This window comes from Nipponia nippon, unplaced genomic scaffold, assembly GCF_047370975.1.
Source record: "Nipponia nippon isolate SJK-2023a ecotype South Korea unplaced genomic scaffold, ASM4737097v1 scaffold_3, whole genome shotgun sequence".
Lineage (NCBI taxonomy): Eukaryota > Metazoa > Chordata > Aves > Pelecaniformes > Threskiornithidae > Nipponia > Nipponia nippon.
In genome coordinates this window covers 76,158,170-76,178,211 of record NW_028262347.1, presented here as the reverse complement: position 1 = coordinate 76,178,211, position 20,042 = coordinate 76,158,170, and the positions used below count along the sequence as shown (strand labels likewise).

Here is a 20,042-nt window from a genome sequence, read left to right as displayed (position 1 = left end):
GATTTTTCTCCCTTTCATTATATTTTAAATAAAATTAAAGCAGGGGAAGGGGACTCTTCACTTCATAAATGGGTCTGTAAGGGATATCTCTATTTTAAAAAGCTATTTTTGGAGGAAAGTATGTGGTGTATGAGAGCTAACTTCAGTAACTGTCCATTAGTCACACCATACCCCCTAATGTTTCTGTAGGGCGTTGTAAATCAATATAGCATAAAACAAGGTGGTTGTCCAGTGAGAGAGCTCATTTCCCTTTGACCTTCACCAGTATTTCAACTATAGACCTCTCAGGAGCTCTTCTGGTTTGAAGATAAGATTACGCAGGTGAACACTATCTGAAAGGGACAAAAAAAGGAGAGCATTGCCTTAGTTATTAAAACATGAGATTAGCTTAGTCTCATCCTGTGCTTTCTGCTGACTCACTTTGACCTTGAACAAGGTCTCTTTATGTTTTCCTGACTGTAAGAAGCGGGTAATAATATTTCTGCTTCCTGGAAAATGATGTGAACACAGCTCAACAATTCTAATGCACTTGTATGGAAGATACAGTGGGGACATGAAGTTCTTTTTCCATGTAGGAGAACCAGGAAGAGTTATAACCACGACGTCTGTAGCATTGCAAGCTTCCATTCAGGATGTGGTATCCCACCTAGGACACTGCCTTTTTTACCCCCTAAAATTGCATTTTGTTCTTGACAGATTCAATCAACACAACTCAGCAATTCCAAGATTGGAGCTAGGAAAGAAAAAACATGAATTTTGTCCTCTTACAAATATTTTCATGGTTTTGCTCAGAGAGATTCTGGCATCGCTGTCTGATTTGGGGCAGCTTCTCTCTTGGTGTAAAATCCCTTTTAGCATATATAACGTTCAGTAGCAAACCCTTGAGAAAAACAGCTGGCAAATGCTCAGTGGCGCTTAACAATGAAAAACCCTGGAAATGTCACTCTTGTCACGCTTGAGCCTCTGTTGAGGTTATCGATTTGATGGTGGAAACTGAAGTTCTGAGCAAACAGTAGCAATGTTTCAGGTGTGAAAGGAGACCTGTATTCTGATATGAGGATTTAGGAAACTCCAGGGACACATGCTCTGTCTGTGCTTTTATACAAGAAGAGATGCTACTCTTTTGGACCTGTCAATGTAACTTTGATTCCTGAGAAGGTTCTAGAACAAGCTGTTAAAAAGATTATTTTGTAAGTACCTAAATGATTATAAACGGATAAAAGGAACAGGCAACAAGGATTGTTGAGAATGGGTCATGTCAAGCCTGTTTAATTTCTGCCTTTGGCTGGTTAAGTGGCCTACTGGGGAAAAAAAGGGGGATACAACTAATGTGATATAACCTCAATCCCAGTGACATTTCTGCCACTTCTCCATGGCATTCCCATAAGGAAACTAATGAAATACAGTGTTGATGGGGTCATGAGAAGAAAGGTATGCAATGGTTGGAAACTTGCTCTCAAAGAATACTCGTCAGCTCTTTTTGCTGTCAAATTTCACCTGAAGTTTTGTGGTGCTCTGTTCTGGACCTGGCTCTGTTCAGCATTTCTCTTGACAGTTTGGAGGACCAACAAGAGACTCCGGTCATAATATTAGTGAATGGGAGTGGCATAGGTCAAGGTTGCAAGTACTGTGGACATGAGCATCAGCATTCAACACATGCTTGAAAAATTAGAGAGAATCTGGAATCAAAACAGCTGAAATTCAGCAAAGACAAATACAAAAGTCTTCCTCCTTAGGGAGGAGAAATTCAGCAGGCAAGCACAAAATTGGAAGTTATTGGCTAGGCAGCATCACAGCAGAAGAGGGAGATTTTTCTGACTGGACCCTACAGTATGATTTAAGATAGCATTTTTGTCTCCTAACGTCTGAATGTGCAGACAGTGAAGCACTGGAACAGATTGTCTACAATGATCTTGGAATCTCCCCTGCTGGACATTTTTAAAGAACAAGTGAGACAAATACCTTTTGAAGATTTCTAGGTATCATTCACTAGATGATAGTTTCTCTTTATCCCCTTGCAATTCTGGTTTTCTATGATCCACACTACAGAGCTCAAGCTACGTATATGTCGATAATCAGATACTGCTGGGGAAGACATGAGCTTTGTTCTGAGAATAAAACTATCTTTACGTAGGCAGCAGTAACAATTTTTCGACTTTCTGAAGTAGTGGTAAAGTCCCAGCTGGAGTCCTTTGTCTCAGCTGGAAGCAGTAAGTAGACACAGTCCAGGGAAAAGCATAGAAAAGCAACAACCGTGATAAGAGGTGTAGAAAATGTGACTCATAAAAAGGAAGGTGAAGGCACTGGATTAAAAAGAGAAGACTGAGAAACGGCACAGCAGCTTAGAAGGGATTGACGCAGATGGGGCAACAACTGTAAATGACTTTGCATGTCCGTTTAGGGAAGGGCAAGAAAGAATCAGTTTCACCTTCACCTAAAAGACTTAGGCAGGATATTAGGTAAGTCTTTCTATCCGAAAGTGTGGCAAAGTGTTAGGACATACTACCCAGGGATATCGATTTCTTAAAGTGAAGAAGATAAAAGTGTCAGGGATGGTGTCCAGATACTTTTAGCCTGCTTCAGTGCAGAATGTTGGATGAGGTGATCTCCTGAGACTCTTCCTAGCCTGCCAGATCTGTGAATTTATCTTTGGCAAGCATTTATTTTGGCATGTAGATAAAGTATGGGGAAATGGAGCCAAATTAATATATCTGGAAAAATCACTGCCTTTGATGAGTGCAAGCCCTTTCCGAAGAAAAGAAAACAGCTATGTTGCAACATGTCACTGTCAGGATGATTTATAAACATCATTACTTCTATGTTGTTTTTGCAACTTATACTCTTCCAGACTCCTATTAAGGCCTGAATTTGCTTACAAGGGCCAGGCCACCATCTAACTTGTAGTGTTTTTGTCCTGCTCCTGTTTATGCTTTGATAAGTCTCTTGAATTCTGGAGGACATCTCTTGTGAAGCTCTGCATGGGTCAAAATATGCTGTGCTTTCAGAAACAGAACATGAATCACACAAGAGTTGCTTTTGGTCTGCCAATATGGTAAAAAGTCTATTGGAAGCTCATTCCATTGACATAGTTAAATACATTTCTGCAAAGTCTCATCCTGCAGATTTATTTCCAATTTGCTAAAATCAACTGGTAAGGACTAGGACTGCTGCCAGAACATGCCTTAACATCAAAAGTCTTCTCATCTTCCATCAGCATCTGCTTAATTGAGGCTGTAGAAAAAGTGTCTGCTGCTTTCCCTCTGTTCAGTGGTAAAAAGAAACTGCCTTTGCATTTGATAAACTGGACAAAGATGAAATATTTGACTGTTAGGTGGAAGATCATCCAGTGAATGTGAACCCAATAATGACACTGTTTCATGTGTTTCTACATAGAAATCCAAGTGCAGTAGATACATGCTGTGCTCTTTCAAAAGCCAAAGAAATTACCTCCTTTTCTAGTTAGCTGTATTACTGTTTAGTTTCTGAGAGGCAAACCTGTTGTTAGTGACTTTTCATTTTACCATAATACCTGCAAAGATCATTTTTCTGGAGAAGAACTGATTTCATGCTGTATTACTGGACCTGTTAGCAGGCAGAAATAGCGAGCGTCACCTTCCCTTTCCTTAGCAGAGAATTTGTCGAGAAAACAGCCCTTACTGCTATGCAATTGCATTGAGGTTAAAAGAGACATCATGACTCCGGGATACGTATTATGGGTGCTGTTAACTGTGGAGTTAAATGAAAAAAAGATGAAAAACATATTAACAAACACTTTAGCCAGAATATCCACCATTTGTAAGATAAAGAAGGGATCTTAGAGCTAGAAATTCTTCCATTAATTGGCCTTACAACTACACATTTCAAAGTAAGCATCCAGCAGCTGCTGTTTCTCTACAGGTACTGGATTAGTTTTTTACCTCTGAAGACACTGAAATGGTATGCCGTGTCCACACTGACCTAAGAGCAACCCTCTGAGAGAGGGCAAATGGTTTTGCTTCCAGTCCTGTCAGATTATTTTCTGTGCCTTGTGCTTTCCACCTTCAGCATGAGGGCTGCTGACCCAGCCAAGTCCTGCCAAACAGGGCTGCGCGGAGCAGAGATGTGTACGTGGCGGGAGAGGTGCTAGGACAGGGCAAAGGCAGCAGTGGTGGGTCACCCAGGGAAGCCTTGAGGGGTGGGGACGTAGGTATAAACATGTTTACCCTTGTCATGCCCCCCCACGTCGCTGGGCAAGGCTGCCCTGAGTCCTCCTGGCTCAGCAAGGTGGAACAGCTGCTTCAGCCACCTAAACAGCTCCAGCCCAGCAAGCCCTGAGCCATGTCCTGCTGCTCCTGCTCACTCTGGGCACGCACCGTGGATTTCCCACCCCAGTGGAAGGGCTGAAGCTGGTGGGGAGGAGGAGAGCAGCGCTCTGGTTGGGTGGGAGAGAAACGTCAAGAAACTTCTGCCCTTTGGGAAGAAAAATGTAGGCTCCCAGCCCCATCCTGGGTTTGCCCTGCATGAAGAGCCATGGTATGGGGGGTATTTGCAGTGTTACTTGATGCATGGTTTTATCTGAGAGCCTGACATCACAACACTAGATTTGCCTATCAGTCAGACCTAAATGTGTAGGGGATTAAGGCTTTGATTCAGGAAAACACTTCAACAAGAAGTCACGTCTTTAGCAGAAAAACACTTCAAGGGCTATGCTGAATCTGTAATAAACCCTTTTCTTTGATACTGTAAAATCTCTGTCAAGAAAGGCAGATTTCTAAATGTCTTTAACTGCGCTAGCTTATGCAGTTAGAACAACGGAATAAGAAAAAATGCTATTAGAAGGGAAATTAAAAGTATATGGCTTTTATAAAGCTGTGTCATAATCCTTAATCAGTCACTATAAATCTGAAATTCTCATCAGCTACTGATGGATGTTTTGTCTTAGTGAAGACTGCAGAACTCTGCCCTCCTAATGGCATGGTCTGATCTACAATCACAGCGTCTTTACTGTAGACACTTCCAAGAAATAGCTTTACCAAAGGTTGTTTTTTTCCCTCTTCACTTTTTTCTTAAGCTTCTTCCTTAGTTTTGAAACTTTGAGTCTTCCTACTTTTATACTCAAATCTTATTGGACACAACTATATATAACTGAAGGATGAGCTCATCCTTCCCTTTGATAGAGGAAGGCATAAACCAAACCAAGTGGCTGGTACATAAAGCCAGAAAAAATAAAATAATGTCTTTGACTACGATTATGCATTGGACCAGACTAACATGGGACACAGCAAATTCTCTTCTAGAAGATTTTAAATCAAGACAAGATACTTTTCTGAAAATAGGCTTTAACCAAAAAATGCGTTATTGAAGGAAATTGGATGAAGTTTAGTTGCCTCTGTTATGGAGAGGGTCAGATAAGATGATACTAATGGCCTTTTCCAGCTTTAGAATTGCTGAGTGCTTTATTGAATGAGCACCAGAGTGAATTTTAAGTACGCAATTATTTTAAATAGAAACTCCCTTGCATAATGTAGCACTGTATTTTCTCCTGCAGTACCTGACGAAATTGTTCCTTCCCAAAGATAAATAAGGAAGTATGTTGGTTTTCCACAGGCTCTTTCAAATGAGTAACGCACCACTCAAAGGGGTCTTTTTTCTGTTTATTTCTGGCACAAAAATGATGAGGACCTCTTAAGGTATTTTTAGAAAAATCACATTTTTGTAAAGTATGCATTATTTTCTGACAGCAGGATTTAAGGATAAACAGTAATTACTCCGTATGTATGTATGTCACTGACATTTTGAAAGTTTACCTGTTGCTATAGGAGAAGAGATAAGTAACATAACATTAATCTCGTATTTCAGTGAAGAAGTAAACATTTAAAAGCATATGGGGGATGGATGACACAGTCACAGATACAGCTGTAACACAATTCAAAGGGTCATTTCGTATTTCTAACTACACCTTTGAAGCAACCTGAGTAGGTATTTAATATTAAGCCTGCTGTTTTGGGGGCGAGCAGACTCCGAGAGGTGTATCGAAGTGTTACGCCACTCAAAACGCGAAGTGCCTGGAGGGCCCTAATAGCTGCTCAAGTCATTGGGGGATGAACATGCCACATCTTTGCACTCCTCACCATTGGTGTCCCTGGGGCTATGCTCTGACCAGAATTATAAAAATACCTTTCCCCTTACCCTCTCTTCCCAGTACAAATAACTGCCGCACAGGGGCCTCGGCTACCTTTGCGCAGTTTACTGAATAATCTACAAAGTAGGAAGAAAAAAAGAGATGATACCATGTTCAATTATTGCAGTGTTTAAATGTACCACAGGCAACTGTGGCCTCCAGCCCTTCCTCACAAGGGCCCGAGACATCTCCCTCCAGCCTGAGATCCTCTCTGCAGTGCTGCAGCCACGCTGCAGAAGGCAGGCGCAGAAGGGACTGACATCTGGCCCGTGGTTCAAATGCTGTCTGTAGATCTGTTGCCAGGCACTTGTACACTCCAGCAATTAGATTAGTACCCCCCAGAAGGAAATTTTTATTGTAGCACAGCCCCTCATCAGAGTACTCAAGTTTATTAGACCAGGTAGTGTAATGGGGGTGGAGGTATTTGCAAGAAAGAGACTGGCTTGTCAAAACGAGGGATAAGTTGCTCACTGAAATAAAGTTTCATTGCGCAAAGTAGAGTCATAGAATAGTTTGGGTTGGAAGGGACCCTTAAAGGTCACCTAGTCCAACCCCCTGCAATGAGCAGGGACATTTTCAACTAGATCAGGTTGCTCAGAGCCCCGTCCAACCTGGCCTTGAATGTTTCTGGGGATGGGGCCTCTACCGCCTCTCTGGGCAGCCTGTTCCAGTGTTTCACCACTCTCATTGTAAAAAATGTCTTCCTTATATCTAGCCTAAATCTACCGTCTTTTAGTTTAAAACCATTACCCCTTGTCCTATTGTAATAGGCCCTGCTAAAAAGTCTGTCCTCATCTTTCTTCTAAGCCCCCTTTAAGTACTGAAAGGCTGCAATAAGGTCTCCCCAGAGCCTTCTTTTCTCCAGGCTGAACAACCTCAACTCACTGAACAACCTCAGCTTTTCCTCACAGTAGAGGTATTCCATCCCTCCGATCATTTTTGTGGCCCTGCTCTGGACCTGCTCCAACAGGTCCCTGTCTTTCCTGTGCTGAGGGCTCCAGAGGTGGATGCAGTACTCCAGGTGGGCTCTCACCAGAGTGGAGTAGAGGGGCAGAATCACCTCCCTCGACCTGCTGGCCATGCTTCTTTTGGCATAGCCCAGGATACGGTTGGCTTCCTGGGCTGCAAGAGCACATTGCTGGCTCATGTCCACCTTTTCATCCACCAGTACCCCCAAGTCCTTCTCCTCAGGGCTGCTCTCAATCCCTTCATCCCCCAGCCTGTATTGATAGCAGGGGTTGCCCCAACTCCAGGACCTTGCAGTTGGAGGTAGTAGCTGTAGCTGTAGGTCTGTCTGGATGTGACATGAGTTTCAAGATGGGAAATTCCCTAAGCTTTGCTTCTTACACAAAGTGCCTTTGCAGGCAATTCCTCTGGCACCTCGGTCCTTAGCTGCTCCTGCAGACTCTCTGGCAAGTTTTCTGCTCTTGATGAATAAAAAAAAAAGATTTATCATTAGTTTGGGTAATTTTTGTGATTTATTCTTCAAAGTCCTTCTTTTTGGACACCCTTATTGTATTTTTACATTTAATCTGCCAGAGTTTACTATCCTTTTTATTTTCTCCCTTTGGACATGCCTTCAGCTTTTTTGAACTTCTTTCTAATGCCTTTCCTTGCTCTGCCGCTTAACAAAACTGGCTACCTTTTCCCCTTTCTTCAGGCCTTTCTGAAAAGATGTTGTGTACTGGCACTGCGCTACCGATATGTCATCCCTCAGCAACCTCCATCCAGCTTGTAGGAATTTAATTCTCATAGTTGCCCCTTTTAATTCCTTTTAAAACGCTTCCTCATTTTTATACAGTTCCCCTTTCTGAAGCTGAGCATATCTGTAATGGATATTTCGCCTCTATAAATACTGTATACTGTTCAGGTCCAAGTCAAGGGCTGCATCTTCTCTTATGAGCTCCTCCATAAAACGGAAGTGTCTAAAAATTTGGCCCCAGTATTACACCCCACTATGATGTTAGCCCAAGGTACACAGGGATAACTGAAGGCTCCACTAAATTTCTAGCCTTTACAGCCTCTATGATCTCCCTCAGCGTGGCAGAGCAGCGCAATCGCAGCACCGGGGCGGCTGGCAGCACACCCATCTCCCGTGGGCCTGGGATTTCCTTCTAGCCGGGTGCTTTGCTGCTCGGCGCAGTGGTTGGTTTATTGGTGCGGTTTGAGCCAAGAAGAGAGGCTGCACTCTCAGCAGTCTGTGCCGCGTGTGTCAGGTGAGGGAGTGGAGACAAGCAACACGTTGTCATTGCTGACATACGCGTGTCAACGTGCACATCTTCCAGGATCAACACTCACATGCACTGAAACTCCAGCCTGTGCAATAAGCTCACGCAGGAGTTTCCGGGGAAAAAGAGAATTGGAGTGGTCCTCCTACATAAGCAGCGTTTTCTAAGTGAGTTACTTGTTAAAAAGGGGAACTCAGGTTAAAGGCCAGAGCTGAGGCTTTTATTCTGATAAAGGGATCTAGCTAGCCTACATTTAGAAAATGGTATTGAGCTAATGCCTCAGAAGTTGTAGGCAAGATGACTAAGTCTGTTAGTCCTGGCACATGTGAGGTCACTGTTTGTGCACTGCAAACAAGGAAATGGGAGAGAAATAGGAGCTCGTCTTGTAATCGCACTGAAAGGTTTTGGACTGGAAAAGCTTCCTTGGGGGGACAAATTGATTAAGTGGCTGATATTTTCTGGAAAATCAGGCACAAACCCTTCTTACAGGTACAACTGCAATTCAGAGGGCAGCAGGAATAACACAGGTGTAAGAAAGTCAGTTCAGCGTGTTATCAGCCAGAGAAGGCAAAATGAAATAAATGACCTTTGTCGTATTTTTACAGTTTCCCTGAAGCACGGGAGCAGATTACAGAGTGACGGGAAGGGTGCAGTTCCTATCAGAAAGAGTGGCTGTGCATTTATCTGTATTACAAACATGTGGCCAACTAATGGCACACCCAGACCCACTTCAGTTTCTGCCTCCTTTACCTAATGATAGAAGGAAGTCTTAAGATGTAGTCTTACCTGCAGACCCATACTAAGATAACAGAAAACTATCATCATGTCTGATCTCAGTCTTCTTCCTAAAATTTCAGATCCTGAAGGATCAAGATCAAAAGCCCCAAACCAAGCTTTCAGAGTGCCCATCACGTATGTGACAAGTTTGTCTGGAAATGTCCCAGGAGAGCTGTATCAAACAAGTCTGCTCTGATGCAGTGAAGAGACCTTACCCAAAATTCCTGACTAATCCAGAAGAGCTTTTGTGTAGCAATGACTTTGGGTGTATTTGTATAAATGCAGGAAAGAGAGCAAAACATAACAGTGAAGACCAGTGCAAGTGTTAACTTGTACAGACTAGTTTTGAGGGCAGCTAGTCAGGTGGCAAAATGACACACAAAAATATAAACTGAAAGTACAGATATCACTTGCTTAAGTACCTGCTTCAGCAAGAAAACAGTCCCATTGACTAGTGTTTTCAAATCTGTGTGAGGGAATGTCAGCATCAGTATTCCTGCCTCGTCCCTGTGGAGCTGCCACCACAGGAGGAGCTGTCAGGTGCCTGAAATCTGAATCTCAATTTCATAGTTGCAAACGGAATGATAAACCATTCAAGCCAAGCTGAATATTCCCCTTGACTTCTAAGCGTTCTTTGAAGCCTCATAAGTTTCCACGTGAAACTAGGAGGGATCCCCTGTGGCACTGCTGTGATGTGAAGAGATGTCCAGTGTTTCTTGGCTCCAACTTTGGATAAACAACTGTAGCAACAAAGACTAAGCCAAAAGAGAAACAACCTGAACTGCAGCAAGCCAGCATTTGTAGCGGCAACATCTGGCTGAGGTAATTGCTGCCATTTAGCTAACTCTTATGCACTATCTTCTTCCTCACTTGAAGAAAGAAGCTATGCATATGACAAGACCCAGGCAGCTTCAGGATGCAGTAACTGGTGAAGGGAGCAAGCACGGCCATACAGAGTGCTTGCTTCTGGCGAGCGCTTTCCCACAGTCCTACAAGACCAGTACAAAGTTTCATTTACCTTTCTGGCAATGTTCTCCTGACTTCAGTGGAGTCTTTCATTGGGCAGCAGTAAACATGCTTCTTCAATAGTAGCCATATTGTTAACACATTCTCTCCAAGGCTGGAATATGGAGAGCACCAGCTGAACCAGCATGGGAAGACTCACGGCATGGGGAAGGGTTGAGTGGAAATGATCAGTTTATGAATGCTTGTTCAGGAAATATCATTAATTCTTGTAACAGCTCGATACTGACTTTGAAAACAAAGAATGAAAATGAATTTATAACTGATAAGCAGAGAAAGTGTTTAAAAATCTGGATGGGGTATTTACCCACGTGGCTGGTCTTAGTCAAGGATTCCAAGAAGCAAAAGCAAGAGGTCAAGTAGCGTCTCGACCTCACTTTATCTCCTGGACAGTGACAAATGGCAGGCTGGGAGTAAATTCGATTCAGACACGTGCAGACTTTTCCACGGCTAATCTGAAATTTTACATTTAACTGGTTTTGAAGCATGTGGAATGAAGATGGAGTAGAGAATAATAATGTATGCTTCAGTGACTTTCCCATAACACAGCAATAACAAATAGGTAATAAAAGTGTCACAGACATTTACAAAATACAGACTATCCTGTTTCCTTGTTGTGTTTTTGTCCCTAAATATAACTCAATATGTGTGGCCATGATCTTTGCTTAATGGTGACCTTCAGGCTTAAAACCAAATTGGACTTGTGGCTATCTATATATGCACACACACACACACATAAAGGCACTCTTTTTTCTGACAGAGGAAACCTAGCAGAGGTAAAAATCCGTTTTCCCCACAGGCTTTCTTGTTCAGAAATAATAAGAATAAAATATCAAACATTTTGGCTTTACTGAGACATTTCTGGGAAGCATCAGAAATACTGTTTTCCTAGCTTCTCCCTGAAGGAGCTAGGGAATGACATCTTTTGCACAGACATCTTTACTCCCAAATGTTTCCCCAAGTATTTGTGTTGTTTGTTCTCAGTTATTGCTTTTTTCCCAGTGTAAATCACAGTATATAGCCTGAATTAAGCAGTCCTTTCTCTTCTCGTATTGTCTAGCTAGTTAACCTGTGGCAGAGATGATGGAATTATTAGAATTCAGGAATTTTTGGATCCTCAAAGTGCCCCATCTCTCTCTGGTCCTTTTAATTCTCTTTCCTGCCCCTTCCTTTGTCCCTCCCAGTCTCCTTCTCTGGTATACTTTAAACCATTTCAAGATACAAATCGATGAACAGTGTTACGGAGCAAAAAAAAATAAGTCTATGGTGCTTTGACTATGAATAATACTGAAGAGGTTTTTATTTCAAAGGTTTGAAACATAACAAAAACTAAGGCAAAGAAAAAATGTTTTTAGGAGGAAAAAAACAAATAGAGTTTGCCAACAGGGTGGCTCTCCTTCCTCCCTCAGGAAAAAAAAAAAAGCCTGCAATGACTTTTCCAAGATTTTTGTTTTTAATATGGTTTTGTACCAGAAAAAGAACTAGTATGATTATTTTCTAAAAAGGAAGACAAAAAGATTCATTAAGGACCCTTTTCTTTGAGGCAAACAGTAGTCATCACTGTAGGTCCATTATAAAAGGTCCTGGCAAGATACTCTTGGAGAGGGCTGATGGTACTTTAGCCTTTCGCTTCCTTGAGGCTGGGATTTAACCCTGAAGGAAAGGGAAGAGATGTGAAAACCTTCTTCTGTGTTGCCCTGCAAGTGCCTCTCAGCTCTGATCTGGCAGCTCTTCCTTTGGGCAGGACGAGGGAAAGGTTGGAGCCAGTTCTGGCAGTACTTATGGCAGAGATTCTGGGAGCCTGATAGCATTCCCTAAAAGCAGATGCTATTCTGAAGGGTGAAGCACTCTGAGCTGCACAAGTGAGCAAGTGAATAGATGACAGAAAAAGGAGACTCCATGTAGGAGGCTCTGTAGGGGAGACTTTCATCCTTTGGCAGAAATCAGACCTGAGGATAGCAGCATTTTCAGATATTGCTCTGAGATGTCAGTGAAACCCCTCAGACAACTTCTTGGCATCTTTGCTGGAGCCTGGAGGTGACCGGTGGGCAAACTTCTGTTTTCTTTCTATGCTCTTATCCTGTACATTGCAGGTACTGGGGTTTACCTCTGGCTTCAACGAGTGCAAATATAGGTCTTATCTGAATGGCAAATCACATGTATTTCTGTGAAATAGCTTTTGTACTGCTGCTTCTTCCCTCTGAGCCCACAAATGATTGTACTGGTTTTCTTATGGCTCTGTGGAGGGGTAGAGGCAGCATCCTTCTTTGCGTCTGAGCCCTCATACTCAAAGTCATCACTTGCTTTGACTCCAGTCACAGCAGCGTTGAAGTTCGGGTTTTTTGTTCAGAGGCCTCCCAACAGTCACTCGCATTCAGAGACTCAAAATATTTTGAACAGCAAGCACTGCAGAAGCAGGAAAAGAAAAGGAAATCTTAAAAAGATGGACAGGGAGAAACGTATCTTGAAGTAAAACTTGCTAGGCTGAAGGCAGTAAGCTTAGCTTCAGGAGTGGAGAACTGTACCCTGCAGCCCAGCAGAAAACCCTGTTTTTCTGTAGGACTGAAAGGCGTCTGTTTTGTCCTTGCAGTTCGGCACATGATCCAGTAATACTAAGAGTGGATGTTTTCTATAATTGTTGTGCCTGCGTTTTTTCATGGTGCCTAGTTTAGCTTTGAAAACATAACCACAAGTGCTACTACAGGCTTAAGAGTTTTATTGCCTGCAGGGTCAGCCAAATGGGAGTTTTCCATGTAAGGAAACCATCTTGAGAGGTTGTCTTTCTCAACTCTAGTCTTCATGCAAGGCCTAGAGTTAAAAGAGTTATTTGAAGTCCTACCACAAGCACATGCAAGCATGAGGCAGTGTTATCTTCAAACAGCTCCTATCTTGATCATCAGCCAGATTTCCAGGCTGCTCCCTGAAGACACAGCAGGACTAACAGTAAGCACTAACTGTTACTTCCTATCAGCTCTACAGTGTATTTCAGAAGAGGTTGTAAGGCTGTGGTTCAGAAAGGTTCATAAGTCAAGAGGAAGTTGTGAGTAAATATATAAAGATGCAGTCAGTCTGCTTGAAGTGCAAAGTTCACTCTCACTGGGCCTTGGGGTCTTCTCTGTATAGACACAACAGAGATTTAAGTTTAGATGAGTACTTGGGGAGGTTAGCTTGTACTGACCTCCTTGGTTGGAGGGAGCTTGGGCAGGGAACTTGTTATCTCTGAAGTCCATGGACAAGTGGGACTATTCAGATCCGACAATCTGATTTGACCATATTTCTAACTCTGATAGTACATTTTTTGTAAATACAAAACTTTGTGCCCATTGAGCTCCAGTGTAACTTTATTTTAGAAAGTAGCTGAACAATTTCCTGGACTAAGCAATGTAGGTAGAACAAGAACTGATAAGAAACCTCAAAGTAAATACAAGATTATGGTCCCTTTCCAATGAAACCACATAATTTATATAATATCACCAGTTTTTAAAGCTATGACTGTTTATTCTGTATGACTGTTCATTCTCCAGACACAAAAATACTTCATGAAACAGCATTTTGTGCTTTTTCCCACCCGATTCAACCCATGAAGTGCTAGAAACCTTACAAGGCCCTTCCCTCTGAGCTCATTCCCACTCCAGAGCAGGCATGCAAAAGTTTGTGCGATTCTGCAGAATGTATACTTTAGGGATCTGAGTTCCCTGACGGAGGAAGTGAGTAACTTGGTTTGACTTCAGTGGCAGTTACTCATATCCTGTGAGGAGACAAGGGGGAAGGGGGGGGAACACAAGAAGAGGAGGATCCAAGAAAAGAGATAGAGGAGGGGTGGGAGGGAGATGAAATGACAGTCAGTGAAGCCTCCGTGATAAGCGGTTCTCATTTATTCTGTCCTTTGCTGGCACAACCTAGAGAAATTTGTCATAATTGCGAGGACATAAGTGGTAGGACAGTATGATGATCCATGATCATTATCATTTCCTTGAGTATCTTTTAACATTTTATATTTCAGTAGCACATAGAATAATAACAAGAATAACAATAACAAGAATAAATACAACTTGAAATTTGTGTTCATAGACAAACATTGTATGCGTGTGGGGGGTGTCTGTATACATATTTATATGCACAGAGCTATAGGAGGGGATTTGGATATTTAGGGATAAAGCTGAAAAACATGCTTAGGAGTTAACTCATTACTTCACAGATTACTTCGGGTTTCAACCCTGAGTTGCCTATTGCTTTATGGATCAAATTCAGCGATAACTGCGTGTAATACTTGGCAAGAAGAGTCTTTACTGTGTGCAGAAATGTGTCACTCCGGAATCTAGAGAGTGCTTTACCAGTTACATTCGGGCTTGCGCATTCCCGATTCAGGTACAGAAATGCTGGATTATGGAAATGGCCAACAGCCTTAGGCCGGTGGTGACAACAACACAGGAGCTTCCTTCAGGGGGGCCGGGAACCACCTACGTTTCTACCGTGCTGTTCCTATGGCCTTCTCTGCCCCTCCAGCAGAGCGATGAAGGGGTTCAGTCAATCCTGAGGGAAAGCTGGGTGCATTAAAGGTAGGCTTGGATCTAGTCTTCCCTGGCGTTTGGGGATGCTAGGGTCTGGCATTTTGGTCCAAGCTTGTGTCACTGGCAAGTGTTTTACTGCATAGTGTGCATGGGCCAATAAACGGAGCTGGCTACAAAAGCTCCAGCTGACACTAGCATTCTCTGAAGAAGTCTATAGCTTGGATTCAATTGATTTAGTCCCTTGCTTGGATCATTAATTTCTCCAGTAAGTCCGGGGGCAGACAGGGAGCATGATGAGAAGGCTGATCCGTTGCTTCCCAGCAGAGGCAGTTCAGAACATGCCTAACTTGGAACAAATGGTATTGCACTAACGCATCAGGTTGTGGCCACACATAAGTGCTGAATCAGGGCCATAAAGAAGGCTAAGTCTAATGCACTGTACTTAAAATGCTTCCTGAAAGGTTTTGGAAACCTCTAACATCAACTGAGATGGTGTCCCTAAGAAATGAGTTCAAAATAGGTCAAGGCAGGCTTATTTTTATATCTTGAAAAAGCCAGAGGTACTTTAAAGCAAACTGCTTGCCTGCCATTTAAAGAGACCAGCAATGCCACCTGGAAAATACTGTGCCTAAAATCACAGAGGGGGGCAGAGCTTCACAAGCATATTTTAGAGCAGTTTTAAATCACTGTCACCCCATAAGCCACTGCGCACACAGCACCTACCCTAGCTGGGAGAGAACTATAAGCTCCGAGAAACTTGGACCTTCACAAGCAAAAATAAGTATTTATAACGGAGGAAAAAGAAGGAGGAAGGGTTTGGGGAGAGGGATGAAGATCAAAATTATTTACTTTTACTCTTTTCTTTCTTTCTCCAGATCCCTTTGGCAAAGAATCCCCTTCCCCAAACCTTGACAATAGGCGTGATAATGCCCGTGGCTAACATGTTTCTGATCTCCTCTGGAAGCTCCTGATTACAGATTCTCTCTCCTCAGACAGCAGCTCAGTTTTTTTCTGGAGAAAGCACTGCTTACAAAGCAGCATGAAGGGGTTTTGAGCAGCAGAGCCAGCTGCGAGGCCGATGGGTTTTGGGAGGACAGCTGTGCCAGGTCCTTGAGGCCAGAGAGCCTTTGAGGGAGCACAGGGAGGTGACCGGGGTGAGGGTGCCACTGGAGATTGGCAGACACAGACAGCACCTGTCAGGCACCCACAGACTGGTAGAAATATATTGCAGCCAGGCAAAAATTAGATGTAAAGAAAAGGTTTGCAGAGTGCATGTAGGAAAGGCCGGGTTGAGGGGGAGCATTCATGGGTCTCTCTGCCAAGAGATCAAGGGGATGAATCCAGCTGCCTTAGCTTAAACTCAATTTAAAGGTAGAAGGGATGATGGGCCAAGGAGACAAACCCCAGGAATTTGAAAGACTTCAAGAAAGTCTTCATTCTCAAATTTGAGAGCTCCTTGAAGTCTTTCAAATTCATCTCCCTGCCCAGCACCTGAAGCTATTTTTAACACTGATATGCCAAAGTAGGTATCTACAAACCTATGTGATAAGTAAACATAGTGGACTTGGGAATGACCTAAGTCTGCAAAACCCCTGTCCCACTGCCTCTCCAAAAAGACAGTAAGGAAAATGTTGTGATTAGTGAGAAATGTCTATTCAGCTTAACCATTAACTCAAACTGAACTATTCAGCCTTCTTAATAAAAGCAAACTTGTGGGCAGTTCTTGTGGGATGACATTTTCCTTAGGTGACATCATTCTACAGTAATTTCTTGAAAATACCGTGATGAAACATGCAACGAGACAAGTATTCTGGTCTTTCCAGACACCTGTGAGTCAGCCTAGACTGCTTTTTCTACCTCCAAACAGAGACAGTTACAGAGCTAGTTTTCTGAAAGCTGTAGCAGTGACAGAGGCACTAATACAAAGAGTAATTAAAGCACGTTGTTGACATATTCTGGCGCTTTCAACCTTTCAATCAATCAGACTTTTTTTTTTTCCCCAACTTATTCCCATTTCACAAGGTTTATTTATTGTATATCTCAATCATTTGCAATATTAAGACATGCAAGTTTTAAAAACACGATTAAATTGTTTCATTGTTTTTGGAGTATTATTGTGCTGTCTGCGAGCTGGCAGCACCTCGCTGACTGAGGGGGGGGACAAAATCAGCATCAGACAGGAAACTCTAAAATTACAGGTTTCATACTTTAGTCTCATGTCCAAAGCACACCGCAGCTTTGGTCATCCTTGTGCCTCTATCCCCAGTGGCAAAGGGACACATCTGCCTCCTTAAACTCCTGTTGAACTACAGTAGGCCCTAGTCCTTCCCTGCTCCTTTTGTCCTGGCACACTGCAGGGGTAGCTGGCGTGTGGTGGAGACTCAGACCTTGCCTGCATTGGGGAACTCAATCGGTTTGTCGCTTGATTGACTTGCGCCATCCTTCACCATGACATACGCATTTGCTAACCTCCCTGGTAACAAAGGCCAGTTTTGTCCATAGCCGACGTCATTTCATCTTGTGGACGGCATGAAATGAAGTGGTAACATGGTTCATTGGGTAGATCTACTTAAAGCCACTGTCATGAAGGACACAAGGGAAATCCCTTCCTGCTGCTCTGAGGCAAAACGCGGGGTTTGAATGGACAAAGAATAACACCTGTCCCTCCAGATGGGGTATCGGTGCCAGAAGAATGCTTGCGGTCTTCCTTCTTTGTGCATAATGAGAGCAGTTTGTTTTAAGACCTGTCTTTCCAGCAATTACTTCAAAAATGAAATCAACTTACAAATTACTAAAAGAAGGTAATACCAAAGTATACCTTTCTCATCAGGTAAACAATATGCATCTGTTAACACAGTCAAACTAATCTCACCCCAAGATCTGTATAGTACCCATGGTATTTATTCCATCGTTGCCTGCCCAGTTCCTTAATATTTAATTACATTTATTTTGATTTGCCAGAGAATCATCAGATCAAGTTGACAGGACAGTCTCTTGTAGGAAAACCTCATTTCAGAGAAAAAGCAGGTGAAAGTATGGCAAAGAAAATAGCAGAGGCAGTCACAGCCATACTTGGCTGTTTCATCTGAGCTACAGAAAATAATTCTCCATCTCCTTACTCCCGTTCAGAATGAATGGGTCTCCTGTCGCAAGATGCTATGCAGATATTTCACTTGTTGGGACGCACAATTCAACTAAATGGGTTATTCAAGAGTTTGATTATCACCAAGGGACTACTACATCCCCATTCTCTTGCTGCAATACTCTTTCGCTGTCCTCTCCGTCCCACACAGCAATCCTTTCCTTGTACATCCCAAGTCCCTATCTAGCCCTAAGGCTTAGTATGTATTATATTCAATGTAGGGAGACCCATTTTGACTGAGGGGATTTGAACTTAGGCTGCTCACCTTCCAGTGCAGAGCCCTAACTTTAGGGTTGAAGTGGTGAATCTTTGCATCTGTTTTCCTGTTGGAGCACTTTTACTCTGTGTATTCATTTGTGCAAGGACCGGTGTCTTTCCTCTCTCTTCTTCCTCATACTAGAGTATGAGCCACATCCACACATTCTCAATCTGTCTTTCTGGATTAATGATAATTTGAGTGATTCCAGGTGAGGTGGAATACCTTTGAGAAAAAAGCCTGGCATGAGACCTCAAGGATGTTTTAGAGCTGTGCGTAGGTTATCCCCCAAAAACTGTAAGCAAAAGTGACCACAAACAGTTTAAATGCAGTCTCTACGATAGACTCTGTTATTTCAAAACGCTGTTCTTCTAGACTAAAAGACTGATCTGAAGATGTGCTCTCAAAGGACTGATCTGAAGATTTTGAAAGAAAGGAATCCAGCTCTATGGGACAGTCCAGGGCGGTCACAACCAGGAAGGGTGCCTCCTTGCAACCAATTTTGCCATGCTTCTCTCCTCAGCGTGGGTTTATGGAGGGTTAAAATACCAGAACAATGCATTTCTGCCAAGTGCAACAGCTGGCTCTATTGTGTCTGGTATAGGAGTTCCTGAGTACGTCAGGATTATGAATCACAAGTAAAGGAGAGAATTAAAAGTTCTGCAGTGCAGCATCGCCTTGCAAGCACTCCAGCCCAGTCCCGCACACCCATTTCTGGGAAAGGACGTTCCCTTGACCTCAGTGGGGTATTGTAATAAATCTCTGCGACAGACTGTTAACACCAAAGAGGTCAGGTTTTGCACGTAGGTTAGATCGGAAATAACATAACAAGGACTAAACATAAGATGAAAATGAAAGGGGCTGCCAGGGCGAGCAAGACCACTTGCACACCACCACATGGTATTTATTTAGTTCAGAAGCATTCAGTCACACAACCCCAAACACTGAAACCACAGAACAGCATCTCACACCACAAGGCTATAGCACCAAAGACCAAGAGCCACAAATGCTAGAGTACCACAGGAAGCAAGCACAGGTGATCAAGGGCACTATTAAGGTACTTGTTCCCTACAGGAGTAAGAAACTCCTTAGATTAAGTGCCTGGATAATCCTAAGGAATAATCCAGTTCCATGCCATAAAGAAGTAAGAAAGAATTTAAAAAATCCCTGTCACTAAGACTGGGGATGATGTCTTCCTGAACTTAAATTTCAGGATCAGTCTAACCCTGAACCTGTGGTTCAGACATACCAGTGCAGCACCACAGAGGGCTTTCAAAGCGAGCCGCAGCGTTCATGTACCCCACCCAGCTCTAGCTGTGTTCACGGTTGGGTCAAAAAAACCATTACTCTTTGAAAAGCCATAAATCATAACATGATTTGCTGCTGAAGACAGCTAAGTCTGGAAAACGTACAGTTAACTGGTGAAGTTCAGTTGCCACACCTCAACGTCAGATGTTATCGACAGAAAACAACCACAAGTTCCCTTTACAAAGCAGACTACAACCTGTTTACACTTTAACTTCATTATTCGAGAAGTTACGTTCTTGCAGCTTTATTCTGGTAGCAATCAAGCAGAAAGAGCTGTGCAGAGCAGAAGCATAATCTTTCTTACCATGGTAAATATTACCACTTAATTACCCTAAATGATCAGATTCATTTCTGATGCTGCTCCATAGGATTCTTCATGGTACAATATCCCTGGAATAAATGCCTTTCTTACATTTCAGCCTACCAATGTATGGTCTATTCCAAAGCCAGGACTTCCAAAGTCAGGTCTTCTGATGAGGTGAGTATCCACCATTACACGACAGACAATTAAACATGACCTAGTCATAAATAACAAGTAATACAGTTAAGGAATGCTGTCATCTACAGATGCCTAGCAATTGTCTTAAATCATAAATACAAGTTCATGGTACGGCTTTTGAGAAAAGAAAATTGATCC

The 20,042-nt window shown here is 42.8% G+C and overlaps 1 long non-coding RNA gene across 1 annotated transcript in view; it reads left to right on the top strand.

Annotated features, from left to right (window-relative positions):
- LOC148054708 (uncharacterized) overlaps positions 1–10,725 on the top strand; it is a 49,709-nt gene extending 38,984 nt beyond the window's left edge. The window contains exon 3 of the long non-coding RNA XR_015706971.1: positions 9,246–10,725. This is a non-coding gene — a long non-coding RNA (uncharacterized LOC148054708). The remainder of the gene's footprint in view (positions 1–9,245) is intronic.
- The last annotated feature ends 9,317 nt before the right edge of the window (positions 10,726–20,042 follow it).